Source organism: Canis lupus, chromosome 11 (genome assembly GCF_011100685.1).
Source record: "Canis lupus familiaris isolate Mischka breed German Shepherd chromosome 11, alternate assembly UU_Cfam_GSD_1.0, whole genome shotgun sequence".
NCBI classification, from domain to species: Eukaryota; Metazoa; Chordata; class Mammalia; order Carnivora; family Canidae; genus Canis; species Canis lupus.
In genome coordinates, this window is record NC_049232.1 from 33,269,930 (window position 1) to 33,297,275 (window position 27,346).

Sequence of the window (27,346 nt, forward strand, 5' to 3'; positions counted from 1 at the left end):
GGTCTGAACTGACCAGGACAGTTCAGTGACAGTTTTCTTATAATTCTTAAAAATGTGAAAACTGGTTTTGAGAAAAAAATTTACCGAAGATTTTGACCCAAGATAATTTCCCTATCTTATATGCATCACATGATTTGTCTTCAACAGTTTTAGTGCTTTGTAGCTATTTCGTTCTCTTTTGCAAATCAGTTGTGTGTTTCTCTGCATAGTTGTTTTTTGTACTTTGGAAACCATTTTTATAAAAAAAAAAAAAAAGCTAATAGTGGGTGCATCAATTAGGCCACCTTCAGTTACCAGTGACAGAAAACAGAACTAAAACTGGCTTATGATATAAGAGAATTTATTCACATAACTGAAAATCTCTGAGAAAAGGCTGACTTTGGGTGTGATTTATGATAGGAGGTCAAATGATTTCTCCTGAACTTGATTTCTATCTCTTGTCTTTGTGACCATTTAGATGTCTCTGTTCTTGAGGAAACAGCAAGATGGCTTCAGCATCTCTAAATTTTACATCTTATTTTGTTCCAATATTTCCTATTTTCTTAAATAAAGCCCAAGGTGTGAACTCTGAATGGACCAATTGGAATGAGTGTAACCAGTTACTGTGGCCAGGGAGTTGGAATGCATTAATCTTTTACAAAGTATGTCATACCCTCACAGGTAGGAGTGGAATCAGCTTTACCCAAACCACAGACATTGAATCTACAGTGGGGGAGGAGTGATTAATCCAAAACTAAAACGAAATACATTTATTTTATTTTTTTTATTTTTATTTATTTATTTATTTACGATAGTCACACTCAGAGAGAGAGAGAGAGAGAGAGAGAGGCAGAGACACAGGCAGAGAGAGAAGCAGGCTCCATGCACCGGGAGCCCGACGTGGGATTCGATCCCGGGTCTCCACGATCGCGCCCTGAGCCAAAGGCAGGCGCCAAACTGCTGCGCCACCCAGGGATCCCACGAAATACATTTATTAAAGAAAGAAAGGGTGATGAACCACCCAAAGAAAAAGTAAATAATACTCTGCTCCAAATCTCATTTTGCCAAAAATATTTATTGTCAAAAATAGCTATTTATTCTTCCTTTCCATCAGTCCTCTTGGATATTTCACTCTTATTAATGCCCCTACTTGCTGTTGGGGAAGGAATGTCGCTGCTCTTGGAAGAAGCTGTATTGCAAATGAAGATGAATCTGAAAAAAGGAAAATAAGTACCCATCCTAAGGGGTCAGAAGCCTCTGGCCTGAGCCATTGAGTAACAGTTGTTTGAGTTAACAAAAAGTCTGCAAGACTTGCTCTAAAGTTTCAGATTAGATGCTAATGGCTTCTGCATGGAAATGATTTTGTCTTTTTCTTAACAGAAAATGCTGTCTTAAAAGATTTATCAAATATAAGATGCTATTGATTATAGAACGTACTATTATTTTATGTACCATTGGGATAAGGGAAAAAACCAGCCAATTAAACTATGACACAACATTGATTGTAAGATGTTTGTAGATATGAGAGATGTTTCAAAGGAAGAAAAATGTGCATCTTAGAATTCATGCTTATAAGGTTGAATATAATTTACATTGTCCTATATAGTGCAGTTGTTTAGAACACATTTTAGAATCAGAAGAACCTGGGTTTTAGACCTCGTGCTTCACATACAAGTTGTTTGACTATGTCAAATTACTTACCTTCAGTCTTCTCATAAAAAAAAAAATTAAGAAAAAACTATCAACAAGGTTAATGGTATAAGGTTATGAAGATTTAAAATAGAAAACTGATGGAAAAAAAAAAGAAAACTGATGGAAAGCCCAAAACTCATAACTGTCACAGTAAACATCCAGTAGTTTTAACTTTTATTGTAATTAATTTGAGATACATAAAAAGGTTTATAATAAAAATAGAAAAATATTCAAATACATTTTTTTTAAATACATTTTGAACCATGACTTTGAAGTGCTAACCCTTGTACCCACAGCACTTTCTTATAAGGAGAGAGCTGTAAGCATTGTCCATAAAAGGGTCGTTCTTCATCAATCACTGCTCATACTCTTCCTTCCTCTTAGAATTTCCCTTCCTGCTTTATAGTTGTCTTTTCCAAACGAGCCTTTTTCTTCCATCCTCTCTTCAGATTTCATTTCTTCTTCATCCTCTTCCCTAAGCTTCTTATAGTGATCTTTAGGGCTATTTACAAATACCCCACTTCACCCCTTCATAATTCACAGGAGGATTGAAACTGCCTATCTGTCTGACATCAGGCATTCCCAGATTTTTTCCCCCAGATATTTTGTTTTGATTAAGGAAATGTGAAAAGAAGGTCAATTATTGGCAGAGATGGAAGTAAGGGCCAGCAAGTAATTCTCCAGTTTTCTTTCTTTCTTTTTTTTTTCTGTGGAAACAGGTTCAGGCAGCACTGATACCTGAGTGAATATCATGAGCCATAAACTCCTATATAGAACATATATTGAGAATGGAAGAATCTAATTTTGCTTTGTTTATTCTGTGAGATTTGCTTTGTTATAATCCTAACCATAGCAAAACCTAAGCCAGCAGTTCTCAACTAGAGGCAAACTTGCTGCCCAGCAGACATATGGTCCAATCAGGAGATATTTTGGGCTGTTGCAACTGGGGACAGGGATGTTACTGACATGTAGGAGGCAGAGGCCATGTGCTGTTGCTAAACATCCTACAATGCACAGAACAGCCTCACAATGAAGAATTCTCTGGCTCAAATGTTAATTGCGCCAAGGCTGAGAACACTTGATTTATGCTATCTTAACTGATATATTTTCCATTTAAAATTGACAATTTTAATTTTCAAATTTTATATTGACTGATATATTTTCCATTTAAAATTGACAATTGACAATTGACAGAAAGAGAGAGAGAAAACACAAGTAGGCAGAGTGGCAGGCAGAGAGAGAGGGAGAAGCAGGCTCCTGGCTCAGAAGCTCTACGTGGCCTCTATCCCAGGACCTGGTATCATGACCTGAGCCAAGGGCAGAAGCTTAACCAACCAAGCCACCTGGTGCCCCTAAAATTGACAATTTCTATTAAACAACTTCTTTAAGAACACTTCATTTATGCTGTCTTGGCTGATTTATTTTTCATTTAAAATTGAAATTTTCTTAAATTATTAGATTAACACATATATCAGTGACTAATAAATGTTCATTGAAAGCTAATCCAACAAATTTATTTCGGATATTCAGAATAAAATACTTCAAATAACTTTAAAAAACTTGCCTATTGGTGCTTTCTAGAAGCACAAACAATATATTTATTTAGGAAGTTCAAGCTGGAAGAAAGATTACAGCCTCACAATAAAATCAAGTAAGTCTAGATGCTGAGCTAAGGACTCTGTTGCACTTTGGGGAACTACAGTGAGAAGACAATTTACCAAACACCGGTCACATGCAGCTTATAGCCTTATAAAACTCAGAACTAAACCAAATTAAAGTAAATGCATTTAGCAGTGCCATATAGTGGCCTTCCTTCCTTTAAAATCTGTGAAAGACGTTTCAGCTGTATAGTGGAGTTTTACCTAAAGGAGAACTAACAAGATTAGTTTAAATCTCTCTAGGCTTTGAGATATTTTCTTCTTTGAAATATGCACTTTGTCTTCAGAGATTAATGAAAAGGGAGTCATTTGGTCCTGTTACTCTAATTTACCTTTAATTTGAGGCATAACAAAATAGGGTTTCAGTTGAAGAAATTTCAACTGATCTTCAAAAGGGGCTTTTAGGGGTGAGGATAAATGTTCTAAGTTTCTAGCTTCTAAGTATCTGTGACAGGTGACTGGCAGGAGTCTCACTGCTCCATGAGGAAGGTATGCAGGAGGGTGAACAGCTGTAAACATAGATTCCATCTGGTTTAATGTGTTTCATATTAGTTCATGACCACATATGTTGAAAACTGTATTAATTTGAGATGGTGATTGGTGGGAAATTGTAACAAGTGTATAACAAATACATAGGATTTGTTTCCAAACTGCAGCCTATTTACTTTTTAAAATCCACATTTTTTTCTTTTCTTTTTCTGGTATACTCTTCTTTTAATCACGTCAACTCCACAATTATTCTCTGTAGATCAACACTATCCAATAGAAATACAAGCAAGAAACAAATATGAGATACATAGGTAATTACAAATTTTCTCAGTCACATTAAAAAAGTTAAATGAGACAGCTGAAATTTATTTTAATGCTATATTTTATTTAACCCCATATATCTAAAATATTTTTCAAATATAATCAATATACAATAAAATTATTGAGAGCTTTCTATTTTGGTTTTCACACGATGTCTGAAATACAGTATGTTTGTTATATAATAAGGCATCTCAAAAGGAAGTAGCTTCACTTCAAGTGTTCAGTATAGGCAAATGTAGCTAGTGACTACCATACTGGAAAGTATCCATCTGGAAAAATGAACAAAGAAATTTGCTCAATTGGGATAAAAACTAGAAAACTGAGGGGGAGAGATTTGTGTTCAAAACTAGAAATAGTAATATGTGGGGAAGAAACAAGATGTCTTCATTGTTCCAGAGAAAATAAGGACCAGGTAATGGGTGTCATTTGGGCTTAAAAAGATTGTTAGTTGCTTGTGTTAGTCTAACAACAGAACAGTTTGCCCTTAAAGTGTGGGAGAAATTCACACTACTCTATTTCTCAGGAAGAAAAAAAAAAGATACCTCAATAGTTAAAATAAAGGCTTAGCCCTGTCCATTGTGACTATGTCGCAACAAACACACCACCATAATAACATTGCACATAAGCTTTTGCTAGAAACCATGCTAAGTGTATTAAATCCAGTATCACTCTTAGTTCTCTCATCAGCTTTAGTAAATAACAATGTTCAGTGTCCTCATTTTGACACATGAGAAAACTGAGGTTTCAAGAGGTTAAGAAAATTGCCCAATAGCATATGTCTGGTGAGTGATAGAGCCAAGAGTCTGATTCCAGGTACTCTGAACCCTTAGCTCCTGCCACTCTGCCATCAGAATATTGATTCAAGTCCAGCAGCTGTCTTTCTATCACTCTGCCTCCCAACCCCAGTGCATACTGAAGGCAGTTTCAAGAACTAGGTGTACTTTTATCTCAGCTCCTTTATCTTGCCTCAAGGTGATTTTTAAAACAATCTACCCAATTTTATGAAACACTTCACTCTCCTTTATATCTTTTCCCCAGTTCTAGCCTCTAGTTCCTCTTTAATTCTCTCCCCAGTAGAAATGTAAGAAATCAATAATTAAGAAGAGAGGAAACTATAGTCATATTTATTGTAACTATAAAGAAGTTGTGTTTAGGTTGGATTGTATTCAGGATTTTTAAAAGAAATTTCTCATCCGCTTTGACTATATGTTACTTGGTTTCAAGATAAAGAGACATTTTTGTAATAAAAACAATTGACTTATTTGCCTTGAATGCCATTAACATAATTTAAATTTCACATCTGTTGTTTTTAATCCTCCTATTCAGACATGTCAGGTGAGCTCACATTCATGAGAATATTAGTAACCTTGTTCTTGCCTTCATTATCATCCCTGTGGAGTGTTATAATTGTCTTCCTTTAATCTATCAGTTCAGTCTGCCAGGTGCTGGCATCCCCTCCAGAAGTTTGGGAACACATCATTCCTCTTAAAAATCTTTCTATAAACATCCATTCCTCCTTTTTATTTTCTTTTGGGAAACTTAACTTGTGAATTGTTTCCACTATCAGCCAGTATTCATGAGTTTTCCATCTGCCAGACCTCTACTGCCTTCATCCTGTGGAAAATGCAGAACAAATGAAAGCATGGGCTCTAAATGTGATTCACTGTGTCCTCAGAACAGAGAGTAGTGAGACTGAAAAACAGCAATCTCTTTGAGAGAAGGGGATGGATTGCGTTGAGATTAATCTCAAACAATTTGTGACAAATCATTATACTATGATGACTCAAGCTATAGAAGTCACATCCTCTTTACATTCTCAGGACTTTGAAAATAGTGTGATGTCAGGCCTTTGTTTTACTTAAGCCCTTCTTATTACTATTGAAGTGCTGAATAGAATTAGTAAAAAGAATTTTATGCTTTATATTGGTATTTCTTGACATTTTAACAGTTTTAGAGAAGAATGTGTCTCTGCCATCATCCATGGATCCATGTTGATATGTATCATTTGTTCATAACCTTGAGGAGGCAACAGAAGCCTCTGGAACATCTATCCAATTACATACCCATATCTCATGGTAACCCTTCAGCATGTGCTTATTATGTAGAAAGAGGTTTTTAATGATGGCTATATTTTATTTCCCTTCAGAGTCCTAAAATATAATGCATAACCAAATGGTAATGCAGACCTAAGAGAAAATCAACACTTCAGTCTTGTACTTCTGATAACCTTATCAGCCACATTCACGAGACATTAGGACACAATAGATGAAGACACTTCCTGCAACTAAAATGAATTGCTCTATATTTCTCTTAAGCTCTTGTCATCTGTAATTCTTGCTAGTTGAATATTTTCTCTAACTCAAAATCACACTACCTTGAGAAATTGCCTTGCAGGTGATTTCTTCATTTCATGAGTAATTATTTTGACTTTGATTTCATTGTTACCTAAATAGGGCAGAGCTTGCCTTTATTATTTTTTTTTTGTTTTGTTGTCTCAAAGGAATTAATGTGTATAATTCCAGCCAACTTGCTCTTCATCAGCAAAGTATACCCTTACATTCTGTTTGGCAGATGAAACGTAAGCTATGCTCAAGGTGGGGTAGGAGTTGGGGGAAATTGGAAAATCCTTAAAGATTTAGTACTTTAATAGTAAGGGAGTTAGTCTATAAACCCGAAATAGGAAATGTATTCAGAATATATTTGCATCTATTCCTTAAAATAATATTTCTCACTATGATCTTTTCTCACTTTGACCTCTTTTAGGAGAAATAAAAAGTGTTCTAATTCTACTGCAATGTAGCAAGAAATTAAAGGGGGGAAATATGCAAATGGTTGTTTGGGCTCAAATGAGACTAACATTTAGTACACAGTGGATTAGACTCTTTCTTATTTTGGGGCCTAAAAAGATTAAGATGTGTCAAAAAAGATACATCTGTTCTGAATCCATATCCAGGTTAGATTTCAGAAGATGAGGTTTAATGCCTATAAATAAACAGAGTGGTTTTGTCTTACTCAGCAAAACATCCAGGAATAGGCCACCTAGAGTATAGATGAGGAATTGGTGATGCCATCAAGGATCTTGGTTCTTATCTGGATCTATTTTTTTTTTTCTGCTCTACAATTTATAATGTGTAAATCTCTATCCATAGCTTGTTGCTTCAGTCCTAAGCATCACCTAAGTTGGATGCTTAGTTGGATGCTTGTATTACATACAAGTAACACACCACCTTTCTGCTCATGCTACATTGAGTTATAAAGCCATATCTAGTTTCAAAAGGCTAGGGAGATAGAATCCTACCTTCCTTATGAAAAACAGTAAATATTAATAGTTACTAGATATAATAAATATAATATAATAAATATAATAGTTACTAGATAATTTCAAGAGCATTATATGGCTAAATTGTAATGAAAGTGAAGACACAGGAAAAACAATAAAATAGGGATCCCTGGGTGACGCAGCAGTTTAGCGCCTGTCTTTGGCCCAGGGCGCGATCCTGGAGACCCGGTATCTAATCCCACGTCGGGCTCCCGGTGCATGGAGCCTGCTTTTCCCTCTGCCTATGTCTCTGCCTCTCTCTCTCTCTTTCTGTGTGTGACTATCATAAATAAATAAAAATTTAAAAAAGTATATCTTTAAAAAAAAACAATAAAATATTATCTCAAGATTTAGAGCTTTTCTTAATTGGGGAATGATGGAGCCAATGAAGGCAGAAGGTGCTTTTAATAGGAAGAGGATAATTCGATTTAAGATATCTTCAGTTGGAAATAATAGCTCCATAGAGAGCTAAATGGGAATATTCAGCATGATATGGGATTGATAGTCTTGCAGAAGTTAGGACAGAGATGTGGATCTGAGAGGCATAGCCACTAAAAAAGCAGAGCTTGAGCAGAGATGTGATAAAGTATGTCTGAGTGAGAGTGCTGAAAAGAAAAATGTGTAGAGAGAACTGGGGACTAAACTTTGGTTTCTTCTATCAGTGAGGAAATTAGAACCAATAAGAGAGGTCAAAAGTGAAAAAGCTAAAGATGTTCTATAGGCACCATGTATAAAGAGTTTTGAGAAGGAAGAGTTCAATTGTTAACTGCTAACTACAAAAGAAATCCATAAAGACTGAAAACTATGAGAAAGTCCTTAAATATGTCAATTAGTAATAACTAATACCAATGGATAGAAGTTCCAACTGATTAGTAGAATGAAAATATCAGTACACAGGAAGTTAAGAGGTTGGGGAAAATATATCCCTCAAAGAAAAACAGTATTCATACATAGCATAGTTCATGCATATAGTAAGCATTACCAACTTGTGAATGGATTGTAAATACGGACAAATGAAAAACCTAAAGATATAATTGACTTACTGCTTCCTAGTTTTTTGTTGTTTTTAAAGATTTTATTTATTTATTCATGAGAAACACACAGAGAGAGAGAGAGAGGCAGAGACACAGGCAGAGGGAGAAGCAGGCTCCATGCAGGGAGCCAGACGTAGGACTTGATCCCGGGTCTCCAGGATCACGCCCTGGGCTGAAGGCGGTGCTAAACCGTTGAGCCACCCGGGCTGCCCTATTTCCTAGTTTCTAAATGACAATGGCATCAATACCAATATTTTATAATTGTAGAGCATCTCATAATACCACTATTAAGAAGGAAGTGTTTATGGACTTTATTTTCAGAAGGAGAAATGCAAAGTAGACCAATAATCCATACTATTAGTTCACTTTTTAAAAAACACACAAATGGTAGCAGAGTAAGGAATGGAGCATGAGGTCATCTACTCTTACTATAATACTTTACACTACTTTTCATTCTTCACTCTCTCTGCACTCAGTATCAGTAACAACCACAAAAATCTCAGTGGATTAACGCAATAAATACAGATCTTTCACTCTCACATCTATAAAATTGGTAGGGGTTTGGCTGACTTGGGCAGGACTTGGTTCTAAGTGATGAATTCTGTATAGGTTTGCTCCGTATATCTCTTTTCCTCTCTATACCAGTTCCATGTTTTCTGGTGGTGATGGAAGAATCATAAATAGCAAACACAAATGCACAAGCGCATTTCAAGCATTTGCTTGTCCACTATCATTCCATTTTCTAAAGCAAGCCATATGACCAAACCCAACCTCAATGTAGTAAAAAAGTAATCTCTGCTTATAGTGGGAGAAAATAAAAAGACGTACTACAGGAAGAGAGATGGTGGTGTGTTGGAACCAGCTTGTGTTGACTCATGAGGACTGATCTCTTCTCCGCTCTGAATTTAGTGATATCATATTGGTAGCATGAAATTGGCCATGATAGGAATGTTTACACCATGCAAATCAGCAAATGCTGAAACTAGAGGGTTTGCTTGTTTGTTTCTGAAAGCCAGTCATTAAACATTTGCAAGTACACTCCTGGGAAGGAGTATAAATAAGGGTGGAAAAATTGGAAGCATTGAGGCTGTTTACCACACACTATATTATACACTCCATATTTTCATTCATTCGGTTTCATGTCATCCATCCATTCATTCATTCTACTTTACTGAGGACTTATTATTGTCCTGTGTTAGCATGGTGTGAGAATACAGGGATAAATGAGACATTAGCTCTGTTTTGGTGTTTTTCACAGATCAAAAAAGTATATATACTTTTATATATATATAAAATATAATATATATGCCACATCATTTTATGCTGCATCATTTTAAGAAATGCTGTGGTAAGCAAAATGTACAAGATATTAAATCATTCCAGAAGAAAGAGAAAAAATCTTTTGCTACTCACATCTCCAAATGTTAAGAATAGAATAAGATCTGAAGTCACCCACAGGTCTGAAACACTTGAAGCCCAAAATGCACTGGAAAAGTTACCTTGACATAGCTGCATGCAGGTTTCTATGTTGTTGTGAGATTTTGCAACAATATAATCATCAGTGACTGTCAAATCACTAAAATAGCACTAAGCAGGGATGCCTGGATGTCTCAGCAGTTGAGCATCTGCCTTCAGCTCAGGGTGTGTTCCTGGAGTCCCAGGATTGAGTCCCATATCAGACTTCCTGCATGGAGCCTGCTTCTCCCTCTGCATGTCTGCCATTCTCTCTATCTCTTATAAATAAATAAATAAATAAATAAATAAATAAATAAATAAATAAATAAATATTTAAAAATATAGCACTAAGCATAAGAAACAGGAATGCAGCAAGGAATGTTATTTTTTAATTATCCTACTTTAAATAAGCTATCGAATGTTTCCTACTGGATTGGTTTTATTGCATTGCCAATGTGATGTTTTATCTTAAAATATTTCCACTATCCCGTGTTAGATTAAGCTTTAAAAGGAGTCTACCATTTTTTATGGTCTTTTTATGTTACAGTTCACCTACTTAACCCTTGTGTAAATGATTCTCAAAGCTGTATATGAAAATCATCAAGGGCCAGGAGCACATTACCCTTCTCGCCTTAGGAGATCCAGTTACGAGCCAGTTATTTAGGAACTTCAATTTGTCAGTTTTGACAACATTGCAATTGATTGTAATCACAAAACCCTTACCCAAAGCTGAATTTCTTTGGGGGGAATTTGCCTTGTTTTCTTAAGTGTTTTGAAAGTATGATAAGTAAGTTGTGGTGCTTTTCCTGACATAAGTGCACAAGAGATATATGACCTTTTCTGGTGCACATAGTGACAAAAGATCAAGTTGTTGGACTGCCGGCTACAGCAAATTGAACATATTGAATTTCAACTGTGGTCTAATTCAGTCTTAGGTTTGTTTCAGTCCATTCAAGTGATACCTTTCCATGCTTGTGCCATAATTTACACCAAAACTGATCAATGGAGTAGCAGTGTGTTTCATTATTTAGTAGTATGCACTATTTAAATGCAATAAGCCTTTATTTATTTGCATTACAAATTGATGGGTAGATTTAAATGGTAAATTTCTTGTTTGATCCAATTTACAAGAGATGTGTGCCAAACCTTTGTAATGCATTTTCCTATAAACAAGATATTATTTAATTTCAATTATTCTGGAGACCTTAATCAAGTCAGGAAAATAAAGCAAAATAATAATAATAATAATAATAATAATAATAATAATAATAATACAGTGGCATTTATTTATATTTATATTTTCCAAAAATGAGAGTTACCAATGTATTTTTTCCTTGAATTTTTGGTGTATTTAAAGTAGTAAATTACTACTAATTGACCTAGAAGATAGCTTTATAATTTGATGCAAATTAGCAAATTTCTTACTTATAAACACTTTCATTTGTGAGTGGCAGAGATAATTTCCTGCACTAACTGCTAAACCTGGGTTGAAAATGATAAAAATTTCATTTAAAATTGTAATAAATCAAGAATCTCTCTTAATAATTAATGAAACATAAGCAGATTTAAAAGGTACAAGATATAAAACTATAGGGAACATTTTCCATAATCAATATTTTGCACCTTCATGACACTAACCTGCCAATAGCACACTTATAAGAAACCACTAGGTCATGTAATAATTATAAAGATTCTTTCTTTTAAGAATATTTTATTATTCAAATTTCAGCATCTATATCTTAGATATAAATAATAATACTTTATTATTTTTTTACCCTATAGGTATTTAGATCCTTGTGACACATGATAGTAAGGATAAAAGCTCATATTTCAATGAGGATAAACCATCTGACTCACTAAAACGAGCTTCCTTATAAAGAGCTCAAGTTGCATTTCCAGAGAAATGCAGGAAGGAACAATGAGATCACTCATTCTGATGTTGGAAATTAATATTTAAAATGTCTGCTGAAGCAATGGGCCAGATGATACGTTAGTTTATTTCCAAGTCTGATATTTTGTTATTCTAAAAGATATATAAATTTATCAGCAATTAGTACACATAAAAACGTCTAAATCCAATTCAGTTATACACTAAAATGCCTAAACAGTATTTACAGTATTGGATTACTTTGGTATTTATTTAATTATTCCATTAAATAATCTCTTACCAAGTCTCTTGTGCTATCTACATAGCCATTGCAAAGGATAGACCCCATTGTATAACAATGAATCAGTGGCAACCAAGGAGAAACTCTGTCATATATTAGAGGGGTTTCTGTTTTAACTTGGTAATTTTGACTATTTTTACCTCTTTAATCAACCACTTTTGCTGTACACAAAAAACATAAGTAAATGGCACTAAGCTGTATATTATGCATGTTAGTCAAATTTCAAAATCAAGATTGAAAACAATGTAGATAGGTTGACTATTGGAACATAATAAGCAAATTAAATCATCTGGGAAAATTAAAATGCATATGAAAGGGGTATAAGAAAACTTTCAGTGTGATGATAGTATTCTAAATCTTTTTTTAAAATTTTTATTTATTTATGATAGTCACAGAGAGAGAGAGAGAGGCAGAGACACAGGCAGAGGGAGAAGCAGGCTCCATGCACCGGGAGCCCGACGTGGGATGTGATCCCGGGTCTCCAGGATCGCGCCCTGGGCCAAAGGCAGGCGCCAAACCGCTGCGCCACCCAGGGATCCCCAATATTCTAAATCTTGATAAGAGTTTGGGCTGATTTGTATCTGAATGATAAAGATATCCCTCAAAGTCAACTAGCAGTATTTATCATTTCAAATATACCACTAAAATTCAAGGAACAAGTACACTGTGGTATCATATTTTTTAAATCTAAAATTTAAATACAAATAAATGTCACAGTAATTTTCTCATTACCTTAGTTTTTGGACTGGAATAGGGTTGCTATGCAGTTGACATAGGACATCATTTTGTTTTGCGCAGGAAACGTCACAGCAAAATTTTAGCATATATCTTATCAGAAGTGGTTCAAACAAACATATTGAACTCTAGTTCCTGGTATACATGCTGGGATATTAGTGCATGTCTATAAGGTGATTTTATATGCCATTTTATTTAAAATACATCATAAAATAAGATGGTTTGATTGGTGAACAGAGGGATAGATAGAAAGATTGATATATAATAAAGTAAATACAGTTTTTCTTAATAAAGGTTTATGAAAAAATTCATGTTTGGGCTAAAACAATCTACTAAATAATGCCTGGTACATAGTAGTATTCTAATAATTTATATGGAATAAATGAATGAATGGTTTATTAAGTGAAATAACAAAAGTGTTTAAAAATTATTTGTCAGGTAAAAAATATCCTGGGGTTTTAGTTAACCTCCTGCTCATTTTGCCAGTAATGTATCACAGATACTAATGAATCAAACTCAATTATAAATGATAATACAGTAAAAGTAAATACAATATTTAAATCAGGGATCATAGAACCATTTTGCCCTTTCCAAATTATCGTGTCCTGTTTCAGACATCCATCTTTACAAAAATAAATGAATAAAAATAACAGAAAAAGGAATAAATAAAGGAAAATCACTAAAAAAATAAGAGGCTCTAGAAATCATTTAATTAAAGAAACAGTTAAAAGAACTAGAAGTTCGCAAACTGAAGAAGAAAAACCCAGTGAAAAACTAGAATGACTCCATTACCATTCCATTCACACTGTTTAACTCTTTCTACATTCCTAACCTCAGCATAGTTTTCACTTTCTGAAGGATGCTTTATGGTAAAACCCCAATTCAATTAATATTCTTCTTTGAACGTTTGTTAAAATAGAGATATCATTCGTTTTATTACTTTACTTACTTAGCATTAGGCACCTGGATCTTATACCAGGTATTCTTAATGTTCTTAATCTTGCATGGGCATGTACACATACAAACACACACAAAGTCTCAATTCTCAGTGAGACTAAGCTGCTTGAGGGATTGTGCTGTGTTTCATACATTCTTACACCCCTCAACCTTAGCATAATTTTGCTCATTTATTTCATGAAGATTTGTTGAGAAACCATCTTGTGCTAAGCACTGTGGTGAGATTTGGACCTAAGAGATTTAGGACTGACTTGTAAGCAGCTCAGAGTCTGAAACTGGAAACAAACACATAACCCAACAATAACAAGGCAAAGTAGTCAGTACAACGACAGGGACAAACACAGGATATTACTGACACCGATATGAAAAGTTGCATCTAACCCATCCTGAAGAGTAGGAATGGGAGGACCAGGGTACCAGAGCGGGTTTTGAAGGATGCATAGAAGTTACCATTTTAGAATGTAAGTGGGGTGAAGAGAGAGGGATGCTGTAGAGAATCACTTCATGAGGAAAAAGCATGGGAGGGAAGGGAGATCACAAAGCATGGGATGTACCTGTATTGGACATGTGTGTTGGAAAAGGAGTATTAGACTTAATAGCAGTATGTTCATGTTAAGTGAGTTAAGTGACTATTCATCCTTTCATACAATCCACTACTCTAGGTGAGGATGCCTCACTGGCTAGGTAAATTTTAGGATCCAACTGAAACTCTAACCTGTAAAAAACAGGAATTCTAGATAATGCAGTTTGTTATTTGAGAACAAAAAGCAAAAAAGGCATTTTCAGAACCATAATCCTTGATCTAAGAAGGAAACCTATCTATCAGCTGTAGCACACAAGTCATGACAGTATCTAATATTTACCCAAAGGTAACTTGGTTATCTGTTTTTTAATCTGCAAATGGTACAGAAGTTCTTAGTCTAGGATTCATGGGGTATAGACTTCAAGAACTCCAAGGACTCAAACAGAAAAAATTGACACCTTAAAAAAACCTAAGTGAAATTTAGGGTTTTTTTTTTTAAACTTTAAACTGATATAGTTATTTTATTTTATTTTTTTGCTGTTATTACTTTTTTTATAATAAATTTATTTTATTGGTGTTCAATTTGCCAACATACAGAATAACACCCAGTGCTCATCCCATCAAGTGCCCCCCTCAGTGCCCGTCACCCATTCACCCCCACCCCCCGCCCTCCTCCCCTTCCGCCACCCCTAGTTCATTTCCCAGAGTTAGGAGTCTTTATGTTCTGTCTCCCTTTCTGATATTTTGCACACATTTCTTCTCCCTTCCCTTATATTCCCTTTCACTATTATTTATATTCCCCAAATGAATGAGAACACATAATGTTTGTCCTTCTCCTATACACTTACTTCACTCAGCATAATACCCTCCAGTTCCATCCACGTTAAGCAAATGATGGGTATTTGAGGTTTCTAATGGCTGAGTAATATTCCATTGTATACATAAACCACATCTTCTTTATCCATTCATCTTTTGATGGACACCGAGGCTCCTTCCACAGTTTGGATATTGTGGACATTGATGCCATAAACATCGGGGTACAGGTGTCCCGGCGTTTCATTGCATCTGTATCTGTGGGGTAAATCCCCAACAGTGCAATTGCTGGGTCGTAGGGCAGGTCTATTTTTAACTCTTTGAGGAACCTCCACACAGTTTTCCAGAGTGGCTGCACCAGTTCACATTCCCACCAACAGTGTAAGAGGGTTCCCTTTTCTCCGCATCCTCTCCAACATTTGTGGTTTCCTGCCTTGTTAATTTTCCCCATTCTCACTGGTGTGAGGTGGTATCTCATTGTGGTTTTGATTTGTATTTCCCTTATGGCAAGTGATGCAGAGCATTTTCTCATGTGCGTGTTGGCCATGTCTATGTCTTCCTCTGTGAGATTTCTGTTCATGTCTTTTGCCCATTTCATGATTGGATTGTTTGTTTCTTTGGTGTTGAGTTTAATAAGTTCTTTATAGATCTTGGAAACTAGCCCTTTATCTGATAGGTCATTTGCAAATATCTTCTTCCATTCTGTAGGTTGTCTTTTAGTTCTGTTGACTGTATCCTTTGCTGTGCAAAACCTTCTTATCTTGATGAAGTCCCAATAGTTCATTTTTGATTTTTGTTTCTTTTGCCTTCGTAGATGTATCTTGCAAGAAGTTACTATGGCTGAGTTCAAAAAGGGTGTTGCCTGTGTCTCCTCTAGGATTTTGATGGAATCTTGTCTCACATTTAGATCTTTCATCCATTTTGAGTTTATCTTTGTGTATGGTGAAAGCGAGTGGTCTAGTTTCATTCTTCTGCATGTGGATGTCCAATTTTCCCAGCACCATTTATTGAAGAGACTGTCTTTCTTCCAATGGATACTCTTTCCTCCCTTATCGAAGATTAGTTGACCATACAGTTCAGGGTCCACTTCTGGATTCTCTATTCTGTTCCATTGATCTATGGGTCTGTTTTTGTGCCAGTACCACACTGTCTTGATGACCACAGCTTTGTAGTACAACCTGAAATCTGGCATTGTGATGCCCCCAGCTATGGTTTTCTTTTTTAAAATTCCCTTGGCTATTCGGGGTCTTTTCTGATTCTACACAAATCTTAAAATAATTTGTTCTAACTCTCTGAAGAAAGTCCATAGTATTTTGATAGGGATTGCATTAAACGTGTAGATTGCCCTGGGTAACATTGACATTTTCACAATATTAATTCTACCAATCCATGAGCATGGAATATTTTTCCATCTCTTTGTGTCTTCCTCAATTTCTTTCAGAAGTGTTCTATAGTTTTTAGGGTATAGATCCTTTACCTCTTTGGTTAGGTTTATTCCTACGTATCTTATGCTTTTGGGTGCAATTGTAAATGGGATTGACTCCTTAATTTCTCTTTCTTCAGTCTCATTGTTAGTGTATTGAAATGCCACTGATTTCTGGGCATTGATTTTGTATCCTGCCATGCTACCAAATTGCTGTATGAGACCTAGCAATCTTGGGGTGGAGGCTTTTGGGTTTTCTATGTAGAGTATCATGTCATCAGCGAAGAGGGAGAGTTTGACTTCTTCCTTGCCAATTTGAATGCCTTTAATGTCTTTTTGTTGTCTGATTGCTGAGGCCAGGTCTTCCAGTACTATGTTGAATAGCAGTGGGGGGAGTGGACATCCCTGTCTTGTTCCTGATCTTAGGGGAAAGGCTCCCAGTGCTTCCCCATTGAGAATGATATTTGCTGTGGGCTTTTCGTAGATGGCTTTTAAGATGTTGAGGAATGTTCCCTGTATCCCTACACTCTGAAGAGTTTGATCAGGAATGGATGCTGTATTTTGTCAAATGCTTTCTCTGCATCTAATGAGAGGATCATATGGTTCTTGGTTTTTCTCTTGCTGATATGATGAATCACATTGATTGTTTTATGAGTGTTGAACCAGCCTTGTTTCCCGGGGATAAATCCTACTTGGTCATGGTGAATAACCATCTTAATGTATTTTTGGATCCTATTGGCTAGTATCTTGTTGAGAATTTTTGCATCCATGTTCATCAGGGATATTGGTCTGTAATTCTCCTTTTTGGTGGGGTCTTTGTCTGGTTTTGGAATTAAGGTGATGCTGGCCTCATAGAACGAATTTGGAAGTACTCCATCTTTTTCTATCTTTCCAAACAGCTTTAGGAGAATAGGTATGGTTTCTTCTTTAAACGTTTGATAAATTTCCCCTGGGAAGCCATCTGGCCCTGGACTCTTGTGTCTTGGGAGGTTTTTGATGACTGCTTCAATTTCCTCCCTGGTTATTGGCCTGTTCAGGTTTTCTATTTCTTCCTGTTCCAGTTTTGGTAGTTTGTGGCTTTCCAGGAATGGTCCATTTCTTCTAGATTGCCTAATTTATTGGCGTATAGCTGTTCATAATATGTTTTTAAAATCGTTTGTATTTCCTTGGTGTTGGTAGTGATCTCTCCTTTCTCATTCATGATTTTATTAATTTGAGTCTTCTCTCTCTTCTTTTTAATAAGGTTGGCTAATTGTTTATCTATCTTATTGATTCTTTCAAAGAACCAACTCCTGGTTCTGTTGATCTGTTCCACAGTTCTTCTGGTCTCGATTTCGTTGAGTTCTGCTCGAATCTTTATTAACTCCCTTCTTCTCTTGGGTGTAGGATCTATTTGCTGTTTTTTCTCTAGCTTCTTTATGTGTAAGGTTAGCTTTTGTATTTGAGTTCTTTCCAGTTTTTGAATGGATGCTTGTATTGAGATGTATTTCCCCCTTAGGACTGCATTTGCTGCATCCCAAAGATTTTGAACGGTTGTATCTTCATTCTCATTAGTTTCCATGAATCTTTTTAATTCTTCCTTAATTTCTTAGTTGACCCTTTCATCTTTTAGCGAGATGGTCCTTAACCTCCACGTGTTTGAGGTCCTTCCAAACTTCTTGTTGTGATTTAGTTCTAATTTCAAGGCATTATGGTCTGAGAATATGCAGGGGATGATCCCAATCTTTTGGTATCGGTTCAGACTCGATTTGTGACCCAGTATGTGGTCTATTCTGGAGAAAGTTCCATGTGCACTTGTGAAAAATGTGTATTCAGTTGAGTTTGGTTGTAAAGTTCTGTAGATATCTGTGAAATCCATCTGGTCCAGTGTATCATTTAAAGCTCTCGTTTCTTTGGAGATGTTGTGTTTAGAAGACCTATCGTGTATAGAAAGCACTACATTGAAGTCACCAAGTATAAGTGTATTATTATCTAAGTACTTCTTCACTTTGGTTATTAATTGATTTATATATTTGGCAGCTCCCACATTCGGGGCATATATATTGAGGATTGTTAAGTCCTCTTGTTGGATAGATCCTTTAAGTATGAGATAGTGTCCCTCTTCATCTCTCACTACAGTCTTCGGAGTAAATTTTAGTTTATCTGATATAAGGATGGCTACCCCTGCTTTCTTTTGAGGACCATTCGAATGGTAAATGGTTCTCCAACCTTTTATTTTCAGGCTGTAGGTGTCCTTCTGTCTAAAATGAGTCTCTTGTAGACAGCAAATAGATGGGTCCTGCTTTTTTATCCAGTCTGAAACCCTGCGCCTTTTGATGGGGTCATTAAGCCTGTTCACATTCAGAGTTACTATTGAAAGGTATGAGTTTAGTGTCATCATGATATCTATTCAGTCCTTGTTTTTGTGGATTGTTCCACTGAACTTCTTCTTAAAGGGGAATTTTGAGAGTCCCCCTTAAAATTTCTTGCAGAGCTGGTTTGGAGGTCACATATTCTTTCAGTTCCTGCCTGTCTTGGAAGCTCTTTATCTCTCCTTCCATTCTGAATGAGAGCCTTGCTGGATAAAGTATTCTTGGTTGCATGTTCTTCTCATTTAGGACCCTGAATATATCCTGCCAGCCCTTTCTGGCCTGCCAGGTCTCTGTGGAGAGGTCTGCTGTTACCCTAATACTCCTCCCCATAAAAGTCAGGGATTTCTTGTCTCTTGCTGTTTTAAGGATCTTCTCTTTATCTTTGGAATTTGCAAGCTTAACTATAAATGTTGAGGTGTTGACGGTTTTTATTGATTTTAGGGGGGGATCTCTCTATTTCCTGGATCTGAATGCCTGTTTCCCTTCCCAGATTAGGAAAGTTTTCAGCTATGATTTGTTCAAATACATATTCTGGCCATCTGGCCCTTTTGGTGCCCTCGGGAACCCTAATTAAACGTAGGTTTTTCTTCCTCAGGCTGTCGTTTATTTCCCTTAATCTATCTTCATGGTCTTTTAATTGTTTGTCTCTTTTTTCCTCAGTTTCCTTCTTTGCCATCAACTCGTCTTCTATATCACTCGCTGGTTCTTCCACCTCGTTAACCCTCCTCATTAGGACATCTAGTTTGGATTGCATCTCATTCAATTGATTTTTAATTTCTGCCTGATTAGCTCTAAATTCTGCAGTCATGAAGTCTCTTGAGTCCTTTATGGTTTTTTCTAGAGTCACCAGTAGCTGTATAATAGTGCTTCTGAATTGGCTTTCTGACATTGAATTGTAATCCAGATTTTGTAACTCTGTTGGAGAGAGGACTGTTTCTGATTCTTTCTTTTGAGGTGAGGTTTTCCTTCTAGTCATTTTGCTCAGTGCAGAGTGGTGAAAAACAAGTTGTATTGGGAAAAGGAGAAAAAGAGAGGAGAGAAAGAAAGAAAAGAGAAAAAGAAAACAGAAAAAAGTAAAAAAGAAGAAAAAGAAAGAAAGGAAAAAAAAGGGCGGGGGAAGCAAACAGAAATCAAAAAGCAAAAAACAAACAAACAAACGAAAAACAACAACAACAACAAAAAACCCACAGGGGAGTATCTTCTGATTCTGTATAGTTTAATTCCTTGACTTCCCCTGGAACTTGTCCGTCTAGCTGGTCTTCTGGGGTAGGGGCCTGCTGCGCTGATTTTCAGGTGTTAGCACTTGGAGGAGCTGCTCTGCCCCCTGCCTGGTGCAGGGCTCAGTGGGGGTTGTTTACCCCGTGAGGCCCCAGGAGGAACAACCCCAGTGGCGGGGCCAGCTCTGGAGCCCTGGAGTCAGCCCCCGCAGTAGCTACAGAGCTCTCCGTCTGCAGGGCCTGGAGGCTCCGGGGTGGGGCCGCTGCTCTGCTCAGCTCGGGGCAGGGGCGTCCTTGCTGTCCTGGGCCCTCCCGGCCTCTGCCTGTCCCGGCCTCTGCCTGTCCCGGGGGGAGGCCGGATCCTGGGCTGTGTCCCGGCACCCTGTGCTCCAGAGCCTGCGCTGTTGGATTCGCGCTCCCGCCCCGCAGCCCCCTCCGCGGAGCCGCCCCCTCCCACCTCCGAGCTGCTCCGGGTCCCGCCATCCGCGCTGCAGCCCTTAGGGAGCTCGGCGCATCTCCCGGGACGCAGGTGTCTGTTGGGGCCCCGGGAGCCCGAGGGCATCCCCGCCCTCCTGGGTCCTGCTCCCACTCCCCACGAGCCCCTTTCCGCCCGGGAAGGTCGGTTCAGCTCCTGCGTCTCCGGGATGGGGCTCTCCTGTCCTGGGGACACTCCCCCGGCCTCAGCCCGGCTCCTCGCGGGGCCCCTCCCGGTTGGAGGCCTTTTGTTTCTTTAATTCTTTTACCCCCCTTCTTCCTACCTTGACAGAAGCGTGAACTCTTCTCACCGTAGCATTCCAGCTGGTCTCTCTTTACATCTCAGGCCGAATTCGTAGATTTTCAGGATGATTTGAAGGTTATCTAGGTAATTTGGTGGGGACAGGTGATTTGGGGACCCTACTCTTCCGCCATCTTGCACCTCCTCCCCAGGTTTTTTTTTTTTTTTTTTTTTTTAATAAACAAAGGCAACAAACCAGACTAGTATTAGCAGCACCTATGACTTGGTATTGTTAAGAATCACATATATTTTTCATATCACACTGCAGTTTTTGCACAGCCATCAAATATCATTTGCTTTCATCAGTCTTTGAAATTATAGTAAATATTAAGACCACCACCAGAATGTTATTACTTATTGTGAGGATAAAAAATCATGTTCTTTACTATGTCATAAACCTAAAATGTTTTGATGAGTATAAGGCATATAACTGATGACCTTTGAAATCATATATATATATATATATATATATATATATATATATATCATTTTATACATCTAATACATTATTCTAAGAAGTGAGATACAGGCTTAATCAAGATTACCAAAGGTTCCATGTGCCAACAAGATGAAGTTTAAATCCAAGTTTTAAAAAAAAAATAATAGATTTCAAAGGACTCTTGATTCCTACTGGGACCATTTTTTTTTAATTTGTTTTGGTTTTCTTATTGTTTGCCAACCTCTTGTCCCCAAATTTGGGGGATAGGGACAAGCCAAACATGATCTAATACATCACTCTTCTGACAAACCTATGTTTGCCCATCTCTTTAGAGAGCCTGCGACTTTCACACCAGGCAGCTGTGAAACTGTGATAGATTGCTTATACATCTTTTTTCCAAAGTGCTCTGTTGGCATCTTTTTCTGCTATTAACTGAGGGTTAAACATGAAAACATTTGAATGCAACTCTTCTGATGTTTCCTCTAGGCTGACTTTGACTTTGGATTTCACCTTTGCTGGTTCATCAAGGTGTTGGGCCATTGGATGTCTAATAGCTGCAATGCCACTGCCATTCTTCAGGGATGTTCAGCTCTTCTAGGCTTTTTACAGCACTCTCTGATTCTATTTCATCTGGTCTCAGAGCCTGATTGCTTTAGGCTCAGCAACAAGACAATCCTACCTCACTGCTGCCTCCAAAGGGTTTCCATCCTCCATGGATAAAGAAGTGTGGATAATATTAGTAGTGCCTTTGGTGCTTCTATAGGCACATCCATCCACATTTAAATACACATTTTTATGTTTAGCCATTTATTCCTAGCTGTGAAATATTGCAACAGCTTACACATTAGCATACTAATCCAGGCCTTAGGTCTGGGGGAGATTTATGTTGAACATTTTTGATGCCATTATTCATACTATGTGTGAAGCTGAGTAAGACTTTCTTCTGAATCAGAGTAATGCCAGATTCATACTCCAATGGCTGCTCTGCTAAAAATCTATTTTAACTTCAGTTACATCCCAATATTTAAAAAAAGTTTAAGCCAATGTCAGCGTAGCACTTACAAATATGAATAGCTATAGAATTAAAGAAAACCAGGTTAAAGTCCTGGTTCTGTCATTTACTAGCTGTATGACCTTGAGTAAGGACTTAACCTCATCTAAGCTCATTTCCTTGACCATAAAATAATGTTGTGGGGATTAAATGAATAAGAGAATGAAAATTAAGTAAAGAAATAAATACAATCCTTGCTGTGGAACTGGGGTTCAATGAAAGAAGGCTATTATAATAACAGTCGTCGTTAATGAATAATGATACACAAAAAGTTTTAACCTCTCTTGGCCCAGACTGAACAGTAGAAATGTGGAAATGTCAGAAATAGAAGGAACACCAGAGCTCATCTATTTCATCTTCCTCATCATACAACGTAATAAAGTGAGGCACAGAGAGATTAAGGAGTTTATCCAAAGTCACTTAGTTATTCATCAGTGAAAGGCTGGGGAACAAGAATACTTATTCATCTCATGGAAAAGCTAGAACAAGATCTAGTTCTGGCCTCAATTCTATTCTTAAAAAAATGTGAATACCTGAGCTTAGGGCACAATGCCAAGGAGCCAGAGGAGGAGTATTTAATCATATAGTAACAAATCTCCATCTCCTATATACAGAAGAAAAGTTCATGAAGTTATAAAAATGTAGCTGTCCCTCTAAATCCTAAAACTCCCCTTTTAACGGTTTGCCCCCATGGGGCTTGGAGTCTAAGATCAAGGAACAGCTGCCTTCTCTTTGTATAAGATAAGGAGAACAATACTGAATTAAGATTCTACACATTTCTCCTTCTGGACTTTCAAGTTCAATTTTGTTCCAACTGTAAGCCTTTTCCCATTCCCTCTAGCATTTCCATGTGCCTTTTCTGTCTTCCATTACTAACCCCTTTCCAGCCTTAATTTGCTATCTCTATTTCATGTTCCCATATCCTTTATCACACTAAAAGGTCATACAAGCTTTTTAATTTTGAGGGGGTACAGTCCCTGATACCCTGGTCAGATCAAGACATCTTTTGATTCTTTGCCTCTCTGTTCCCAAGCAAAGTCACTGTTGATAACATATACTCAGTAAAGTCATATCTGCTCTCAGACGTCAGTCACACAGCAAATAAGCAAACCAGATCATGTTACTCTGTTACTTAAAACCCTTCAATTGCCTCACACAGCCTTTAAGAAAACAGCAGCATCCTAACATCTACTACACTGTAAGCAGCATTCTGACCTCTCCCTATCTCTTCAGCCCCAAGTTTCAACACTTTTAATCTGTATATCCACCATCTCACTGCCTTGAACAAATCACTTTTTTTTATTCTTTGGAGATTTGACAATGCTAGTCCCTCCGCTAGGATATTCACCTCTCCACCCCCCATCCAGTTATCTCAGAGTCATCCTTTGTGTCTCATCTTAAACGTCAGTTCCCCACTGGGGGTCTACCTTGATTCCTTGGAGTACCTTATACTTTATGCCTTTAAATGTCTGGTTCCTGATTTCTCTTTTGAACTCTTTCCTATACACTGAACTGTCATTTTCACCTAGCTACTCATTTATCACTAACTTTTAAGATGTAAGCATGGTGTCATTTCTCCTTCTCCCCACGGTTCTTAACTGAAACATCTATTTTTTTCTTTGTTTTTATCTGCCCCTGTCAGATTGCTCTTGTTGTCCAGCCTCTTCCCTTCCTTCATTTCTCGTCTGATCCATGGTCCCTGTTGAAAAGAATTCACTGTGTTTCACTTTTTTTTAACCTGTCTTGAGAACAAGAAGTGGTTCTTAAGTTTCCACATATACATGACAACATGCTAATAATAGGATAATGCAGGTTTTCATACAGCTTAGCTTTTTCAATTTAAGGAATCATTCTATTAATGGTGGACTCATCCAGTCATTTTGCAAGTATTTGTTGGGTGCTTATGTGATGGTCAGTAGAATAAACACATGGAAAACAATGACAAGCAAAAGGAAAAGCGCCTTTGCCTCTCCCTTAGAGAGTTCACAGTCAATTGAAGAAGACAGGCCTTGCTCATCACACTCTATATTTATACACATACACACATACGATTTAAGAACTATAAAGGAGACCATAGCATCACTAATTTAACATGGTAGCCTGAACTAGATTGAACTGTCAGAGAAAGCTTTGTTGATGATAGAGCTGTTTCCTACAAGAGACAAGAGAGTACAACCGTCACATACATAGAGTCCAGGTCCTGACTGTCTAGGTTTGAGTCCCTGCTCTTGCCACTTGTTGGCTATGTTGCCTCGGCAAGTTTTGTAACTTCTCTATGACTCAGTTTCTTCATTTATAAAATTGAGTGAATATCGCTACTTAGCTTACTGGATTACTTTAAAGTGAATTAATGTATGCAAAACACCCAAAGAAGTGCCTGACACATAATAAACATTACAAACTTGGTTATTGTCATTACTTTACAATTCTGTCTGTTCAAATTTCTTGTAGTTAAATTTCTATTTCTTTTCTGAAATTATGTTGATAGAATATAGTAGTGATTTTTAAAATGGCCTTGTTTGACAAATGATAAATTGGGGAACATTATGTGTGTATGTTCACTGGGAGGTAATTTTACTATTTTAGACTTGGATATATAAGATGAAGTATCCAAAACCCTTAAACTAGCATCCCTCTATCATTTTGCACTTGCATTGCCCTTCTGCTTCATATTCTGCTTGTCTGATTTTTTAATATATATACAAAGAACCAAGCCAACTTTGAACGGATTTAAACAACATTCATTGTGTTGTATCTCATGTTTGTATGGGGTCAGGAGTTCTGTAAGAAGTCAGCTTAGTGATTCTGGCATTGACTATGGTCACTTATTGCTATCCAACCAGTGACTAATCTGGTCCAGAGAGTCCAGGATGGTTTTATTCTTATTCTTATGACCTAGTTGGAGATGTCTAGAAGGCTAGGATCAGCAGAGTCCCTCATCCTCTCCACATAGTCTCAGGGCATCTTCATATGGTTTTTCCATTAAGGTAATCAGGCTTTTACATGGTGACTAGCTTCCTCTACCACAAGTATTCCAAGTTTTAGGAAGTGGAACTACCAGTCTGTAAGACCTGGTTCAGAAACTAGCACTGCGTCACTTCTACCATAGACTATCTGAATAGTCACAGAGACAAAGATTATAGACTTTAAGAAGAGAGACGTAGACTCCACTTCTCAAAAGGAGAACAAAGACTTTGTGACCATCTTTAATTTGCCACACGTACAAAATAATGCTAAATTCTTGTAATTTCTCACATCCCTTACTTTTCAATGCCTCTGTGCCTTTGTAGATCTAGATCTTCTTTTCTTCTATATCTTCAGTACATCTACCTCTTTTCTTTTGGCTAACTTTAACATCCTTGAAATTCCAGTTCAGACATCATCTATGCCTACCCCACAACCCCAAATAGCCTCAAATTCAATAGTACAATGAGAGTATGTCCATTTATCTCTTGACATATTTTATTAAAACAATCTTTTACTCTGTTTCCCTCACCAGTGTATCAACACTCTGATGGGGGAAAGTAGCATATTTTATTTATTTTTGTGTGTGTTTTCTAGAGTCTAATACATGGTATACTTATGTATTCCTTCTGATTTGAATGACTGCCATCACTTTTATTTTTATTAAATAAAATGTACCAAGATTATTGTATGAAATAAATTGATTTCAATTCAAATGACCAAGGCATTTACCAGGAATATTTTGCTTCAAAATGTTTTTTAACAGATTCATTTGTAAAATTTCAGTTTTTATAATGACACAGACAAACTATTTTTTGGAAATATTCAATGATGAGACTGTTTAAAATATCTTTATTAAAATATGCATTTTATTTTCCTTTTAAGAGTTGAATCGGCATAGGTAGACTGAGAAATATTTTTTTAAGTTAGACATCACCTAGAAGTCAATAAAAATGATGAAGAAGCTGTCTTGATCTTGACAGAGAAACAGAATTATATATGATCTTTCAAGTGTAGAAAATTAATCTATATCTGGCTATAGATGTGTTTGATCACAATCCAAAAATTAAAGTACAAGTAAACCCTGAGGAATTTTCCATTATTTCTAGGTGTAACAAAAACAGCTTGCCAAATTGCTCTACTTGCAAAATTCTTCAGCCAATCTCCTCCTATATCTTCCATCTTTCTATTTATTCTTTCAGCTATTTCTTATTGATGGTAAAAGATGTCTTCATGAATATATATGGCAAAACAATGTGTTTACATTTATTGATCATTGCAATATTCTAGCCTATACTATATTCCATTTTTCTTTTTTCATTTTACTTGGCTATATCTCAATGTGTTTCTAATTGTAAACATTTATGCATCTTCCAAATGTCATTTACTTGTGCATAAATATGTATTGTTGTATATCTATATTTCTATACCAAATGTTGGGTCTAAATTTAATCAGGTACTCCTACCCCAATACACAATTTTACAGGAATGTAAAAGCAAACAAAACAAAAGCCATGTCCTTTGTACTCCTTAAGATATCATGGTAGAAATTACTAATTGTTTACTACAGTCTTCCCACAAAACTTGTGTTATTTGTATCATTTATTACTTCAATCACAAAATATCTACTGAGAATTTAGTATGTGACAAAACCATTCTAGGTTTTGTGCATTCAGCAGTGAGCAAAATAAAATTTAAGCTTTTGGATAGTGGTAAGACAGAAAATAAATTATTATGTAATACATCAAATGATGATAGTCAAGTGCTGTAAAGAAACCTAAAGCATTTTAATATTATAAGGAGTTCTTGGAAGTGCAACTGTATTTTGTCATGGAGAGATGACATGACATTTGAGCAGAAACCTAAAGAAATCAGGTAACAGGTATATGGGGTTGGGGGAACAGTCTTCTGGGAAGAGGGCACAAAAATGCAAAGGGCCTGAATTGGGTAGATATTTCATGTACTTAATGCATAGCAAGGTTG

The 27,346-nt window shown here is 36.7% G+C and overlaps 1 long non-coding RNA gene across 1 annotated transcript in view; it reads left to right on the top strand.

Moving 5' to 3' along the window:
• The window catches only part of LOC119873909, a 54,795-nt gene that overhangs the window by 2,118 nt on the left and 25,331 nt on the right, over window positions 1-27,346 (top strand). The gene's annotated exons all lie outside the window — the stretch shown is intronic.